General features: G+C 40.9%; 1 pseudogene; it reads right to left on the minus strand.

Moving 5' to 3' along the window:
- The window catches only part of LOC122810571, a 166,432-nt pseudogene that overhangs the window by 85,742 nt on the left and 63,310 nt on the right, over window positions 1-17,380 (minus strand).

Below are 17,380 nucleotides of genomic sequence, written 5' to 3' on the forward strand. Positions count from 1 at the left end.
GGAAACACTATATAAACTAGGAGGTTTTTAATTGAAACCAGTGTCATTCTCAAACACCATTCTTTTGGATTGTACCATACAGTGGAGATGTAATTCAATTTCACTAGAGATATTTGTCAAGAAAAAGACAGGAACATATTAATCTAGGAATTTTAAAATTGCAACAAGTACAATGTCAACATACATGTCCAAATTTCCAGTGAACTATTAGTTTCAGCAACATACATATCTACAGCCTCTGTTTACTAGTGTTGCACCTGCCATCACAAGTTTTGTAGTTTATACCCATCCTCACCATTGTGATGTCTATTAGTTTAGAGACATTGAAAATTTTATGTAAGGAATAAAGTAGATTCCATATTGCTTGATGCCTCTACTGGCACAGCTTCACTTTCATTCTCAGAGAACTGCAAGGCATTATAAAAATCAATGCAAGGCAGACATTTGCAAGTCATATATAAAAAATGCACATACCCATGGCTAGCACATTACCCAATACTGTTTCAAGGAAATGGTACTATCTGGATAGAGATGCCAGAGCTACAGTCCCCATCCAGTTGTACAATTATCAAGACTTGTGCACTTGAATGCTTAATACATTTTCCAACAGCTCCACACACCCTCCTAGTAAGTATTGCAATACTGGTGCTCTTAAGGTGCATGTTTGACACACTGTTGGTAATGTCACACTGTAATAAGCACATGGCACTTTGGGGTTTTGCAGTTGACATTAGTACCAAATAAGTTGAGGGGCATTACCCACTTTGTTAGAGTGGTGCATGGAATGCTCCTGTACAGTATGCTTGTAATCAAAGTGCTATTTGTTGGGTTTAGCTGACACCTTTACAATAGTCTCACTTGCCTAGTAATAAGTTAGGCAAGCTGCACTTTAACAGTCATTATCTGGATTCCTTCTAGACCAGTGTTAGTGTACAGAGTTTGCTCACTACAGGTACAGTACAAGCCATCAGCTCATAGGCTATCACTAGGCTAACTGCTTAAGAGCCCTTACAGCCTAGCCAAAAGGAACTGATTTTACCAAACATATGGCCCCTAGGGGCAAGAGTTTGGCATGGATTTAAGCTCCTGCTTTGAATCATCTTACAGATTGCCCCTGTCCATAAGAACACAGGCACCCCCCCCCCCCCCCAGGTGTGAATTTGCAATTCCCCATCCATTGATCCAAATTGCATTTGAAGAGGACCAGGGAAGAGTTCTAATGTGAATAGGAATCCTGTTAAAAAAGTTCTCCAGCAGGTTGAGTATCTGACAATTTAGATCCCTAGATCAGGTGATCCTCATGCTGTGACTTGCAAATGTGTAGCATCTCTATCAGGGCTGGATTTGCAAGTGCCTTGTAGGTCAGACATAGGTTAAACCTTAATAGTTGGTAGGGGACCAAGTAAAGGATAGGGCTTTTAGTCTATCTGGATAGCTGATGTTTACACCCAGTATTTTGAGAGGAACATCTGTTCACTCCAGCTGCTGTAAGTGCCTAATCAAATATATGCCAAATGGCACATTGGTCCCATGTACTTGACCCTCATTAGACCAATAAGGAGTACAATTCCCTTAATCCGGATGCCATAACTTACAAGTTGTGCTACATAAAAAGGACTTCACCACTGTGGACACAGTAGTCAAAGTTCAGGCTATTACATCTGTTTACCTAAATTGCTCACTCTAGTCTACTCTTAGAGGTGTGCTATTGATGTTGTAATTTGCAGGTATTTGACTTCCCAAACTCTAGGATGCATTTCTTCGTATTTAGTTAAGCTGTGGTTGTGGTTCCAATCTGTCTGATCTAGACCCTCCTGAAGAATCTCTGCATTGCTGGAGGATTCAATGCTTGCCCCCATCTTGTAGTCCAATTTCGTCATCCAGAGGTCTTGACTTCAAAAGTATATTCTGAACTGGGAGTGGTCCCAGCACTGAGCCGTGTGGCACATGACTAGTAACTGGCCTCTTGCTGGATCTGGATTCACCCACATTTTACCAAGTGTTCCGAGTCAAATGGTTTTCCATCTGTTGATGTAAGGGATTTATTAATACCAAAGTGGGAAATTGTCAAATGCCTTGGTCATGACTAGGTAGGTGGTATGTACAGTTTCAGACAGGTATGACCTGCCCTTGACAATTGGCTTGGGTCCATTGTTTGGTGGTTTCTCCATGACATTATCGGGCCCATGATTTTTCTTTCCATGGTCTTGCATAGAAGACTAGTCAAAACTAGTTGTCTAATTTCCCAGTTAATAGATGGTCCCCAGTTATGCAGAAGGGGGACAGTTATCTCCTTCAACTCTAGGAGAAAAGCCAGTCAGGAGGCTGTGATTAGAGATCCTAATGGGCCAGGTAAGTCCCAATATAAGCTGCTTAAGTGACAACCTGGTATACTGTAAGGCCCCATTGAAGCAGTGTGTTTAACTTTAAAGATGCAGTAGCAACCTGTTCTTTGGTTATAATTTGAAGTTGAGTGGTGAAAGATATTTCTTGGGGAAAGCTGTAGGTAACGAGGATGTGAAATTTGAGCCAATTTGTTGGCCAGCAGATATGGCACATCTTCCAGTTGATTATAGGCAATGCCATCTACAACTAATTCTGCACATTGTTGGGTACTGTCCTTAGGATTATAGATATAACTGGTTATTCTTAGCTTTGGAAGCTATTTTACTAAAAAGCCTGCTTTTAGAGACTTTACTAGTTCCCCGGATTCACTTGTTTAGGCTGAGGAACATTTTGCTCGGTTGTGCACACTCACACTCTGTTGTACAACTTAATTCCAGGAGTCCACCAGGATAGATTGTATTTGCAGTTTGATCTGGGTTTATTTATCTGGTATTGCCATTTCTGTGGCATGTATTTATATAGTTGTAGAGGGCTTGTGTGTACACCTTTGCATAGGTTTGTGTTTTCTGGATTTGGAGGAGCTTGGAAACTAGCTGTGTCATCCCTTAATAGGTTTTAATTTACCTTTGAAAAGCTGTAAGTTTTTGGGGTTACATGAGGCAGGCTAGTTTTACCTTTTATTTCAAGAGACAGCTTTTATGAGGACAACACATGGGGGGGGGGGGGCAGCACTCTCCCATATTCAAGTACCAGATCTAGGGCATTCGTTCTAGTGGAGTGCAGACAAGCTACTTCAGGGCATTTGAATTTACAAACTGAAATCTTTGGGCCTGCATATTAGTGGTCAAGTATGCCTCAATTATTGGAAGGGTAGTTACAAATCAACCACGGGTATGTTATTGGGCTAGATGGCGAGTGAGTCTGGTAAATTCAGGTATGATGTATGGGTTTCTTGGTTCATGATGGGGGGACTTGTAACTAGCAGGAATTTAATGCAGGATAGTCTCCCATTTTCAAAATTGCATTCAAGCTCTTTTCTGTCACGCTTTGAGACAGAACACAATCTCAAATCATTTGAAGATGGAATTGGATCCAAGGGGTGGATTCCTAAAGAACAGCTGCTCCTTCCTTTAAAAGGTAATTGGTGTGTGAATGACTCAGCTGATTAGGATTGCTCCTTGGATAGCAGCTTTATGTTTCACCTTGTGGTAGCAGACAGTCTAAACCCTGAAGATGGGGACAACCAAATAGAAATGCTTCACATCACAGGTTTTTACCTTCATTGCATTAAATAATCCAAACAAGTTTCCCATGACTAAATGGGAGAACATCCATCTCTCCATTTCCCCTTTCTGAATCCTTTCAGCACTTTTAGAATTTAAAAATACTTCCCATTGGTCCTATACATTTCTTAGCAGACATTATCCCTTCAACCCATTTCCACTGTCCCCAAGTGGAGGCAAATGGCAGATGGTATCCTTACAAAAAGGTGGTCCTACTGATGATGGAAATTTGAAGACAGATTAAAAAATGGCATTTACAAGGCTATGCCATTGTAGCAGAGATAATTTATACCTCTGGACACATGAGTCTCTCTGCAGAAGGCAAATCATGCCTGCTCAGACTTTTGAAAAAGTTATGGACAGCATGACAGACAGTTCATAGGGACCTTGCCAAGAACAGTCAATCCCCATGCTGGGACTGAAACTAAACTCACCATGATGGATAGGCTAACTGGCTGTTGACTGTGCACACAGTTAAAAGTTCAGGGGTATTTGCTCTAGACAAAAGGTTGCTGGTGCTATCCTGTACAGGTCTGTCCTGGACCACCTCCTCTGTAGCATAAATTTCTGACATACAAGCTGATCAAGGGACTGGCCAACCATGTTTGATTGGCAAACCAGGGGGTGGTTAAACAATTCTGACACTCATCCAGCAAGGGCTGGACAAAGCAGTTTGGTATACTGATGCATTTAGTAGTGTCATTGACAAAAAGGTAGCACACGTTTGGTGCAGAAAGCTGGAGGCTCTATTCCAATACCATGTAAATTGGTTACCAACACAGCAGTGCAGTATAAGGGGTGATGCACAGTGTGTTGCCTGTCGGATGAGCCAGTAAAATTGAGGCCCCATCTGCTGGATATGGCAGTAGCTCAGATGCATGTAAAAGATCCCACAGAACCTATATGTGCTATTCATTTTATTCAGCTTACAATTTAGTACTGTTAATTATGCTCACTGTTCATGGATGCATATTTTGTCACACTACTTTAATAATGGCATATCAACTGCTAGTATTAATCATTCCATCTTAATAGGGAGAAATTGTAAGATACAAACTTTCAATAAATTGCATTATCCCCGTCCTCCTTGGATAGCTGCAATCCTAAACCAAAAATCTACATTACAGGCAGGACAGGAACCAACCTGGGGAAATTTACTACCCTCATGAGTCAGTCCTACCTTCTTTAGTAAGAAAAGTGTACAATTCTGTCATTTTACGTTCACCCACCTTGCCAGCATTATCTGAACCAAAACAAACAGCGTAGATGTTAGTGTATCATTGTTGCAGTCATCACATTTGGGTTATCCCTGCCAGGGTAGCCCTCTGCCAGCCTGAATACCAGAGGTATAGTATTTCTGCATCAGTTGCTGTTGCTTCAGGACTGACGTCAGGTCATTAGTATAAAGTAAGGCAGATGCCATTACATCAATCTTTCTTGCCAAAGAAAAAGCAGTTCACACAAGTGCCAGTCGGCCACTACCAGAGTTTCTTCTGTCAAATTGAAGCTGAAGTCTTCTAAAGCCAAGTACCTCATTGGGGAAAGCAAATAAGACTTTCATTCTTACTGCATTTACTGCATCACTTGCTTAGGCCCAGACCACAACATCCCCCGCTGTCACTTTTGTGCTTTGTTCAATGCCAGAACTATCAGTCATCAGGTCCTTATTGTAGCTAGATATTTTTGCTTACAGTCCTCAAACTCAGATATGGCTTTGGTAAGTCATCCAACAGCAGATCTTCTGAAAAAATGTTAAGATAGACAGACCGCTTAAGTCCAAACCTACAGACGATGCTGTCATTAAGCTAGTAGTCAGTTCTCCGATCCTCTGAGGTGCTTTCACAGCCCGATGCCCACTTCTGTGGATTTGCAGGCCGCTACTGAGACCCTTTTGGAATCTGGTATGCTGCAAAACTTTCAATGAAGGATCCTGCGGTTGTCTCTACCTTGGATGAAACTGGAGCTGCTGAGCAGGCACCAGCTTCTGAGGAAGGCCTTTGCACTACAGATTCTTGACAGACTTCTTTCACCACTACCATTCTTTCAAAAATGACGGTTTTAGGCCCAGGGTAAGAACCACATCCAAGAGAGACTACCCAAACTCCAGAATCTGCTTCCTTGCCTCAGTCTCAAATGCTTAAAATGGCAGAAGACTTTATGCTGATCAGGGGAAGCCAAGCTACCCCCCCTCCAAAGGAAAAGGGATCTGTCCCCTGTAGTTTTGTCTGAACAAGTCAAATGACTCATGCATCTAAATATGAAGACATGCAACCCCTTTACTTGAGGGGTCTGATGCAGAGTATTCCCTCCTTTCGGCCTCACACCCAGAGGATTTTTTCCTTTGGGGAAACCCTTCATACCTTAATGGAACATTTCCGAGTCAGGACTACCCTCAGTCAAAAAAGAGACTAGGGGAATTTAGATCTTCCACAGCACAGACCCTTGGCCATCCTCACAGTCCTAGATGTTGTGAAGGAGGTTTTCCTGAATCCAGCTCTACTACCAATACCCTCCCTCCTGCACAGAAAACCAGACTGGTACTACAGAGTCCGACAATTTTTTAAAAAAAATCCTACTGCTGACCCTGAGGTAATTTCTCAAGGGCCTAAAGGTATTAAAGCAACTTCTAAGAATCCCACCCCCTCAGATAAGTATTCCCGAGCACTAGACATATGGGTAAAAAGTATACACCTCAGCTACTCTTGCTATCAGGGCACTAAATTGTCAGTTCCATATGCTATTTCAGCAACATACCCTGGAACTCCTCAAACAAACCTCTTCCTTTCCTGCTTTTGCAGAATCTAGACATTTACAAGAATTAATGCAAGTAACTAGATACCTTGCACTGTGGTTTTGATGCCCTAGAAACTTCTTGCAGAGCAGCAGTCACCAGATCAGTCATTAGAAAGCATGCGTGGCTTAAGGAACGATCCTTGACAGACTGTCAAACCTAAATTGTTGGATGCCTTCTTACTCAAAGACAACTTACTTGGCACCAAGGCAGAATAGGTCTTAAAGATGGAAGAAAAAGCAAAATCTATGCAGACAGTTAAGGATTTCTTAAAGGTCCAGCCACCCAGGTTCAGCAGGCATCGTCCCACCAAGCACTGGTCCTTTCCTGCTCCCACTAAGCCAGTTCAGCTCAGACCCCCCAGACAGCAGCCACAGGGAATGCAGAGATCTAAGCAGTGGACTACCTCCACTTCAAATCCTGGGAGTTCTAAGCCACCCCCTTATGGTAAAGAACTCACAATGACTCACCTCCCACACTCCCCTCTGCCCACCTTCACTTACACCTAGGAGGAAAAGTTTCCTTTCACACAAGCACCTGGGCCACCATTGCTGCTGGGTTGTCAGTGTCCCAGGGATAAAAATTTTCTTTCCACACCCTTCCAGCCCCAAAATGGTTCCCAGACCTATCTCCAAACCAGTGGGCAGAGGTGCAAAAGTAAGTACTTTTCCTGCACTCTGAAGGCAGTAGAGCACGTTCCTGCAAAACAGAAAGGCCAAGGTTTCTACTCCAGACTTTCTGGTACCCAGAAAAGATGGCACCTGGTTCCCCAGCCTTGATCTATCCATTCTAAACACCTTCCTGGTGATCCCAAAATTCAAAAATGCTCACCCTCCAGCAGCTGCTTACCCATTCTCCAAGGATGCTTGGCTAGCCACCCTACATCTAAAAATAAGCCTACCTCCACATTCCTATCAAGGAATCATGCAGGAAATATCTCCATTTTAGGACAGGATCTCAACACTTTGTTCTCTGTGCCTCCCTTTGGCTTATCTACTGCTCTGAGTTTTCACAAAGTGCCTGGCTCTAGCCATAGCCTTTTGCAAACAAAGGACTTTGACTGCCTAATTCAGGCAGACATCCATGAAAAGCTGCTAAAGCACCTGGCCTTTGTAAAGTCCTTACTATCTTCCCTAGGGTACACAATCAACTAAAAGAAACAGGCGACTACCCAAAGAATTATATTCCTGGGAGGAAGTCTGGACACAGCACACCAGATGGCATTCATTGCAGATTTCTGGACAGCCTACTTCTCTCAATCAGCCACCAGACCCCAGCTATCTGCAAGGAAAATCCTGCAAGCTCTGGAGTTCATGGCATCTTGCATACTAATTCCATATGCCAGACTGCATATGAGGAAACTTCAATGGTACCTAAAGAGCCTTTGGTGTCACTCAAGACCTGGAGACTCATACCTATAATTCCTTGCCTCAGAAAATGTTTTCTTTGGTGGGCAGCAGCATGCTCCCACAAGGGACTACTTTCTCACCACCCCTGTCACCCAGACCCTCACCACAGACACAGACTATACCTGGGGTGCACACCTGGATGGCAGGTGCATACAGGGTCAATGGAGCCCACATCAAATCCCTCTGCACATCAACCAAAGATTAAGAATATTCAGCACACCTTGTTAGCCTTCAGGCCCCTTCTCTCCCCATGGGAGCTCCTGATCAAAACAGACCCCACTGTGATGTGGTATCCTGATCAAAACAGACCCCACTGTGATGTGGTACATCAACAAGCAGGGAGGAACTCACTCCTACCTTCTACGCAGGCTGGCCATGACCCTTTGGCACACAGCCTCTGCAACTCCTACCGGGGTCTTTGAACTCTGGCAGACCAATTAAGCAGAAATCTTCACATGACTTTTCATTGTACTCTTATTCACCCTACTGGTATTAAACTACTATTTTATTCTCTCAGCTAGTTTGCTCTAAACTTCAACTTGTCTGCTTAAAAGTAGTTATTTATGACATGAAACAGAGGTAACTTAACAAAAAAAAAAATCTAATTACTTTGTAACTGTGGAGAAACTGCCGGCAGTATACCCGATGTGGATTTCTGCTCTCCATGGTTAACTTCTGGCTTTATTTTAGTGATAAGTTGTCAATGCATCCTGATAACTGCTGTCATGCTACATATATCCGATACCTACGTTCGAGTCGCTGCTAAATTATATTAGACTCCACTCTTGTGCGCGTCTTCTCACACTAGTTATTTTCTTTTATCACCGGTATTGTAAGTTGCTTTGTAGTGGAATCTCCCCTTGCTGTGTGTAGCTATCTTATACAGTTTTGCCCACCTATACTTGTTTTGAAACTATAGGTACCAAAGACTGCAAGGGGTTAATTCCCAGCCCCTATGTATTGTAGTTTTGCATTAAAAAAAGCTTTGTTTTGTACCTAGCTATACTGTTTCAAATTCCTGTCTCTAAAGCCTTAGTGAAACTATAATGTATTGATTGAAATTCTAGTAAAGACAAATTTGGTATCTTTCAATCTAATTTGCATATTGCCTGTTGCAATTTAGTAAGGAGTGAAAGTTTTGCCACGTGTGGTGAAGCATCTTTGGTATGTGTAATCATTACTGAAATACTAAATGGTAATGAGAAATGGTCTTTGTGCAAGAAAATACCTTTTGTGTGGGGAGAGAAATGTATACATGTGCTACATTATTTGCACTGTGGCCTTGAGCTTAAAAAGATAATATTTGGGGCCCTATGATTGTAGTGGAGCTGCAGTCACCACCATTTGAAGAGTGGTAAAACAAGGATGTGGAAGGCCAGCCTCTGAAGGTTATGCCTAAAATTCTGAACCTTTTTGAGAAGTCCAGTTTGCACCTCAACTCACAAGATAAATCTATTGCATACTGGCAGTACCACCCTTCATTGCATGCTTTTCACACTGTTTATCATCCTACATTAGGGTATGCCGAACATTGGTGCTGCAATTTGTAATCTTTTAGCCAGGTATAAGCTTTGATATTTAAAAACAGCTTGTTAATCTCTCCTAACATGGTCACTTGCTAGAGTTGCAGAAGTTTTCATGAGTGGCAGCTCAAGAGAAGAACCTTCACCCTAACAACTCAGACATGGGGCACCCTGAAGGTAGACCTCTGCCTCCCACACCAACCATCAGCTCAGCAAATTCTGCACTAGGGAGCATCACCGCATGGCTTGGAAAGTGGATGCCCTGTCCTTCCCCTGGGTCAGTCAATGCCTTCACCCACTACCCCTCATCCCCAAGGTACTGCTCAAAATAAAGGAGGAAAACACAAGGACAATTCTTATAGCTCCAGACTGGCCTTACCAGCACTGGTACCCCTTGCTGCACAGCCTGCCCTCACTACCACCATGGCATCTTCCTCAGATTCCAAGCCTCCTGACACAGAGGGAAGGGGAATTCATGCATTCCCAACTGCAGACAACTCAGTTTGGCAGCTTGGCTTATTCCCTAACCTTGGATCAATCTGCCAACCTCAGTAAATGGTTTCTAGAGGTTATACAGGAGGCCATATGCCCTAGCACTAGAAAGTCTTATGCTGACAAAGGAAAAAGGTTCAGCACCTGGATTCAAGCTAAGGGAGCCAATAACTGCACAGCCCTCCCCTCCCTCTCATCCTGGATTGCTTAGCTGACCTGCTACACAGTGGCCTCTTTCCTCTATTAAAATTCATGCCTCTGCTATCTCTGCTCATTTTCCCCACTGAGCAGCCCCTTCTCAACCTTTGATCAAACAAGAAGAGGGGCCAGCAACTTGAAGCCACCCACACCACCACCAAACCCAGCTTGGGACCTTAACTTTGTGCTGGAAAGCTCACCCTGCCCCTTTCAAACCAGCTTCTTTGGTAGAGCTAAAATTTCTCTCCTGGAAGACTGCTTTCCTTTCAGCCATAACTTCAGCCAGAAGAGTCTCTGAGCTGCAAGCTCCAATGGCTGTGGAACCCTTAATCTTCCATGCTGACAGGGTATCTCTCAGGACTAACCCATCCTTCATGCCAAAGGTGGAGTCCAGTGTGGCTCAACCAATCCATTCATTTGCCCACCTTTTTTCCTAATCCCCAGAACAAGGGGGAACGGATCCTGCACTCTCTAGATGTGCACAGACAGCTCAGATTCTATCTAGACAGGACTAAATCCTTCAGAAAGTCGGATTACTTGCTGGTTAGCTTTGCTACAGGGGCACAAGGCAACGCCATCTCAAAAAAAAATTTCAAATGGATAGCACACTGCATCCATTTCTGCTACAAGCAACACAGAAACCCCCCCCCCCAAGGGGGTCAGGGCTCACTCCACCAGAGCAGCCTCCACCTCTGCAGCTTTCCTCAGAGGAGTCCCCACCTGGGACATCCTGGAGACTGCCACCTGGACATCTGCTCACACTTACCAAACATCACCTACCTCTTCTCCAAATGGGTTTGCCTCTGCAGTCTTGCAGGGCATCCTAGCCAGCCCCTAGTTTCCTTGACTACCTCCACCCAATTTCCTCAGCTTTGGGAATCAAACCAAATGTGATGACTGCAACAGTTAAACACGAAGAACATAGTACAGTTGTGGACATTTACCATAAATGTAGATGTGAGTGTATTCATTGTTGCAAGTCCTGGTTTCCCTCCCACTTTTTGCTTCTTTCCTTACAAGGGACATATTGGTATTACTTTCTACTGGTGGGGTTCTTCCACCAGAACATGCCAGCTACTTGGGGGCTCCTGACAGGTTAAGGCAAGAAAAACTCATGTAAAGATGTTGGCTGCCTTGCTTTATACTAATGACCTGATGTCAGTCCTGAAACAGCAACCAATGCAGAAATACTAAGCCTCTGGTATTCGGGTCGGCCAAGGGCTATTCTAGCAGGGATAACCTAAATGTTATGACTGCAACAGTAAATACACCATCTACATTTATGGTAAGTGTACACAACTGTACTTTCTGAACCATGACTAGCCTGTACTGCTGTACCCATGCACAACTAAGGCTACTGATCAATGGCAGCAGTTACTTTGAGCCTTCAGTGTGCAAACCCTGATGAAACAGCATTTGGATGGAAATTAAATATCCAGTTCTGTTAATTTCTTAACATTAATAGTAAGGTTGCCGCTTATTCACCACTCTTGCAAAAATGCTGTCTAACCTACACATCTGGTTACTTGAAGCCATATACTGGTTACTTGAAATACTGGTATAACAGCAAGAAAAGCCTCGTTCTCCATTACATTATACACAAACTAAGCCAGCAGTAAGCTTCACTTTATGACATTGTTTTAGTATTCTTACTATTTACAAGGAGAAAACCAGATTGGCAGCTTTGAGGAATCTGTTTAATTCAAGCAATCCCTCCCTATTCTGAATGTTTAGGGTTTTGTGCCAAAAAAGCATGCCAGTTTGAAACTCATGAAAACTTCTGCAACTTTAACAAGTGACCATGTTAGGAAAGATTAACAGAGTTTTTAAATATCAAAGCTTATACCTGGCTAAGAGATTACAAATTGCAGCACCAATGTTCGGCATACCCTAATGTAGGATGATAAACAGTGTGAAAAGCATGCAATGAAGGGTGGTACTACCAGTATGCAATAGATTTATCTTGTGAGTTGAGGTGCAAACTGGACTTCACTCACAAAGGTTCAGAATTTTTGAGTGAGAATTTTAGGCATAACCTTCAGAGGCTGGCCTTCCACACCCTTGTTTTACCACTCTTCAAATGGTGGTGACTGCAGCTCCACTACAATCATAGGACCCCAAATATTATCTTTTTAAGCTCAAGGCCACAGTGCAAATAATGTAGCACATGTATACATTTCTCTCCCCACACAAAAGGTATTTTCTTGCACAAAGACCATTTCTCATTACCATTTAGTATTTCAGTAATGATTACACATACCAAAGATGCTTCACCACACGCGGCAAAAGTTCTTTCACTTCTTACTAAATTGCAACAGGCAATATGCAAATTAGATTGAAAGATACCAAATGTGCCTTTACTAGAACATTTCAAGCAATACATTAAAAGTTTCACTAAGGCTTTAAGAGACAGTATAGCTAGGTACAAAAACAAAGCTTTTTTTAATGCAAAACTACAATACATAGGGGCTGGGAATTAACCCCTTGCAGTCTTTGGTACCTATAGTTTCAAAACAAGTATAGGTGGGCAAAACTGTATAAGATAGCTACACACAGCAAACTTAGAGGGGAGATTCCACTACAAAGCAACTTACAGTACCGGTGATAAGAGAAATTAACTAGTGTGAGAAGATGCGCACAGAGTGGAGTCTAATATAATTTAGCAGCGACTTAACTTGAACGTAGGTATCAGATATATGTAGCATGACAGCAGTTATCAGGATGCATTGACAACTTATCACTAAAATAAAGCCAGAAGTTAGTCATGGAGAGCAGAAATCCACATCAGGTATACTGCCTGCAGTTTCTCCACCATTACAAAGTAATTAAATTTTTTTGTCAAGTTACCTCCGTTTCATGTCATAAATAACTACTTTTAAGCAGACAAGTTGAAGTTTAGCGCAAACTAGCTGAGTGAGAATAAAATAGTTTAATACCAGGTGTAGGGTGAATAAGAGTACAATGAAAAGTCATGAAAGCTCATTGGGGGGGGGGGGGGGGGGTGAAATAAAACACAAACTGCAACTTGGAGCAAGACACACACATAGAATTTCTTTATTCCAGTACATTAAGAATTACAAAAAAAATGCCTTTCTTCTACAGCAATGGAAATGCACACTGAAACTTTGTAAATTGTTGTGCTGACAGATACTAAACTCCTGAGGAAATTAAAATAAACCAGTACCTAGGTAACCCATGACACACATGCCTCCCATTACAGAACTGGGAAAGCACAGTTTAAGAGTATATGCATACAGAAATGTAATTAAAGACACAAACCCTAAGTTCCCGGTGCATGGTGGGGGGGGGGGGGGTAGTGTCAAGTTGCAGTATAAATGCAAAATAACTTAGTTATAGGGGCTGTAGTCTCTAAAAATACTACATATTAAGTTGTCAGAGCCCCCCCCACCCCCAGAAATGCATTCCTAATATATGGGTGGGTTATGAATTAGCAAACAGCCTGTGCCAAATCACTTTGCTATGCTCCTCCATCATGGTTAAATTATACATGTCTTCCTGCATTAAGTCTAATTGCATATACCCAGTTTACCTTTCCTTGACTGAATTATTAGGGAGCTACATTATTCTATACAAATTATTGAATCTGAGCTCCTCATCCCATTAAGTGTTCAAAACAGATCCCTCAAGATTTTCTTCATACCTTCTAATTAGTAAACAGGCTTCCTGAATACACAGAGACCCAATAATGGTTAAGACCATACAAGTTAAATTTTCTAGCCAAAGTGAAAAAACACATCAATATACAATGATTTAGATTCCCCCACAGCATTGTTTGGGACCTCACTGGGTAAGCAGAGCAAGAAAAATGGTTACCATGCAAGCTACAAAAATATGAAAGACATAGAAACTTTTCTTCTGCAGTTATTCTATCTAATGCTGAGAATGATAAGGCTTCTAACAAACAAAAAACAGCATAAAACTTTTTTCTTACCATAGTGCTGTTATAAGAAAGAAAAAAAAGCTCAACTTTTAAAAATAAAGATCAGCAATTCTGTAACTTATCTAATTAACTGCTTATATATCCTTGCCAGGCCGTTAGAACAGTGTTTTAACAACACCCTGTGTAACAGATGAGGTCACCTGAGCTGCAAAAAATAGCTGCAGTCTTAAAGGGATAAGACAGGCTGTATCTGTTTAAAGATGTGAGATATCTCATTTATTTGCTATATAGCTTTGTTTTAAACTATCTAATATATATCAAATTTGCTGTTCAGCATATTGTATTTTAAAATGCTTTTTTTCTGAGTAATTTTAATGTTTCAGGAAATAAAAATTTAGTCTGTAGATGGTACTTTTTTATTTATGTATAGGAAAGTTATTCTCAAATTGTTGTAGTATAGAAATTTGAAGCAGTTTAGTAAATATTCACTTTATAAAACTTGTTTTATATATTTCCGATTAATTGCATTTATTCCATGATATTGTGTGGTAATTCACTTTAGTCTACTGTACACATTTGTTCAGTCTTTAGTAACTGCATATGGTCCATTGGACATAACAAGACGTGATCTTGAACAAACAGAAGATTAGTTTGGTTAGTTTACTTGCATTTGTTTCAGATATATTATATGTAAAAGAATGTGTTTGATTTCTGGATTATACAGACTTGTAGTGCAGTTGTGTCACACGACTATTAAAATGGATAAACTGCTGTACTGTTAAGTTTTCTATTAACTCCATTCTCTAGTGAACTCTCCAGATATAGAGTACAAGGAGAAGCTATGAATCAAAAGTAATAGATGCTGTGGGAATAACTGCGATGAGTCAGCATTAGCCAGGGTGTTAGCCAAGATGAACGACAGCTACAGACCATTTAAGTCAGTTAGTATGGCTGGCAATGCCTCTAAATACAATAAATCTGGATAATACCAAAAATATTGGGGGTACAAAGGTGCAAAAATAGGGACAAATTTTAAATATTGCTCTTATAAAATTAGAACATTGCTAGAAAAACAGATTTTGCATTAATATGTATTTTCTGAAGGATATGAAGCCTAAAATGGAAATATATGTCATTAGTTAGTGACTCCATTCCTCAACTGTTTGCCAGAAAACCAAAAAATGTATAAGCATACAGGCAGCATGAATGGAAAAAATATCACAGGCCTATACGGTGGTAGCAGTGACAAGCACATTTTTAGAAATGGACTAAATGATTTCTTCCACCCCCCCCCCCAAAAAAAAGAAATAATGGATGTGAATGGCTCCCATAAGGTCAGACCTCTGCACATCTGTCATATCAACTTGTATATCAGTGTGTTAGAATTTCATTCATAGGCAATGTATGTGGAGTTGACTGAGCACCTTCATATTCAGTGAACCCTTCACCACTAAGGTTTTGAGCTGATTCCTTTGGCTCAGACAAATTAGTTTCAGTCCAGTCTTCCCCTAATTCTTGGTATCTTTTTATACTTTATAGATTCCAAATCTCCTACTACTTTCCTGTGGATCACTGTTTATATTTCTCTCTCTTTGTAGCTCACTGCTCCCCATTTACCTTCCTTCAGCCCTTCCATATCACTGTAGAGGTCTCCATTTTCAAGACTGTGTTTGTCTAATCAGTTTCCAATCTTTTAGAAGTGGAGCAGGAGAAGAGAAGATTGTGAACATGCCAATCTAGTTAATCAGAGAATGTTTTAATATTCTGTATGCGCCCCTGGTCTTGCTGACATGATACATGTAATACTCCTAGCACTAGAGTATTACACACACACTGACACACAAACAAAAAGTCCAGGACCTTATACCTTGAGCATGTCTTTAGATATACATTAGTATGCCCTTCAGGCCAACTGTTTCAGAACCTGGTGCTCACTAACATCTTTAACAGGTGATGATCTTGTAGTGAAAAATTCCTGTATCCTTTCCTTGAAAAAAAGCCAGATGGTAACTAACCACTTATCCAAACTCCCCATTTGTAGCCCTCCAGTGTTAGTTATGTTACTTGAACCCAGGTCACCAGTACTTTACTTTTTCCTTTCTTGATGCCTTTGCCTCCTCTCATGAGGCAGTTTGTGATCCCTCTGATGAAGATGGGAAGAATAACATCAGTTCAAACATCACTATTTAATCATCTACCAACAGTGGAAAACAATTTACATTTTGAACACTATATACTTTCTATATGTTAGGCACCTCTGGAAGATCATTGTACAACAGATATGACCCATTTTTGAATACAGAGCCATGTTTTGTGATCTTTAAAAAAACACCTAAATCAGATTTAATAGGTATAATGATTTAAAAGGTATAATGATTCCAAATCATAGTGCTGAAAACTTGGACTATTCAGAAAGGATTTAGGAACTGCCATTATATTTTGCTTCTTATACATTACCTTGTTAATGTCTGATCCAGTCCTCTTTAATAGTCTATGCTTGAATGTACCATTGAGAGACCTAACATCAGACTGGGCAACCTAGTGCTAAAAATACAAGTCAGTTATAGAAAAATCTGACAATGTATTGCATAATGCTTTCCAGAAGTTTGGAATAAACTTTACCTTTACCTTACAATAAAAGGAGTCCATTATCAATTTCCATCAAAAATAATCTTGAGATGTACATGTGGGGTTACGGCAGTCATGCTTCTTGAAAGCAAATAGGTTGTAAGCTTAACTTTCAGGCCTTTGAAACACATTATTTGGTGTGAATGAGTACATTGCTATTTTTTTAATAGTGAGGGGGCATATACTGTGCTTTCATTTGTCTTATCGCTAACTTACCAGAAGTACAGGACAGAGAAGATCCCAAGTGGCTGGTAGACACGTGCAGTATAGATGGTCAGGGTATTGTTGACATTTTGAATGCAACAGGGAAAGGTGTAAAAGGTGATAGCACCTGGGCAGGAAGTGTGAAGAAGCCCCATCCAATGCTGAAAATGTGCAGAAGAGAAAGTCATAAATTAAATGCCAGTGACACTTGTTCATTTGATAACTTGATAGACTTTACCATCATCTGAAGCCCCTTATTACTCACTAATATCCAAGTTTTTAGAAGGACGAAAGTGATCTTTGTTAACAATTTGTTGACAGTAGGTTATGAAAATAGAATATGATTTTTACAATTGATTTTTTACATGCAAAGTGTATATGTATATATTTATATATATTTTTTGATTGCCAAATGGACTAAGGTTGATATATTTCCAGCCATGTAGTATATTGTCTTGGATAAAATCATAGACTTAATGATCTACTTAATAATCTGGTTAAATATGGTGTACCACATCATTATAAATTTTATTTAAAGTACATAAGGGTTATATTATTATGACAGCTACTAAGTAGGGCAGGACCAGCTGGAATGTCCCACTGAT

Source organism: Protopterus annectens, chromosome 1.part1 (assembly GCF_019279795.1).
Source record: "Protopterus annectens isolate FY-2018-M chromosome 1.part1, PAN1.0, whole genome shotgun sequence".
Classification (NCBI taxonomy): Eukaryota; Metazoa; Chordata; order Ceratodontiformes; family Protopteridae; genus Protopterus; species Protopterus annectens.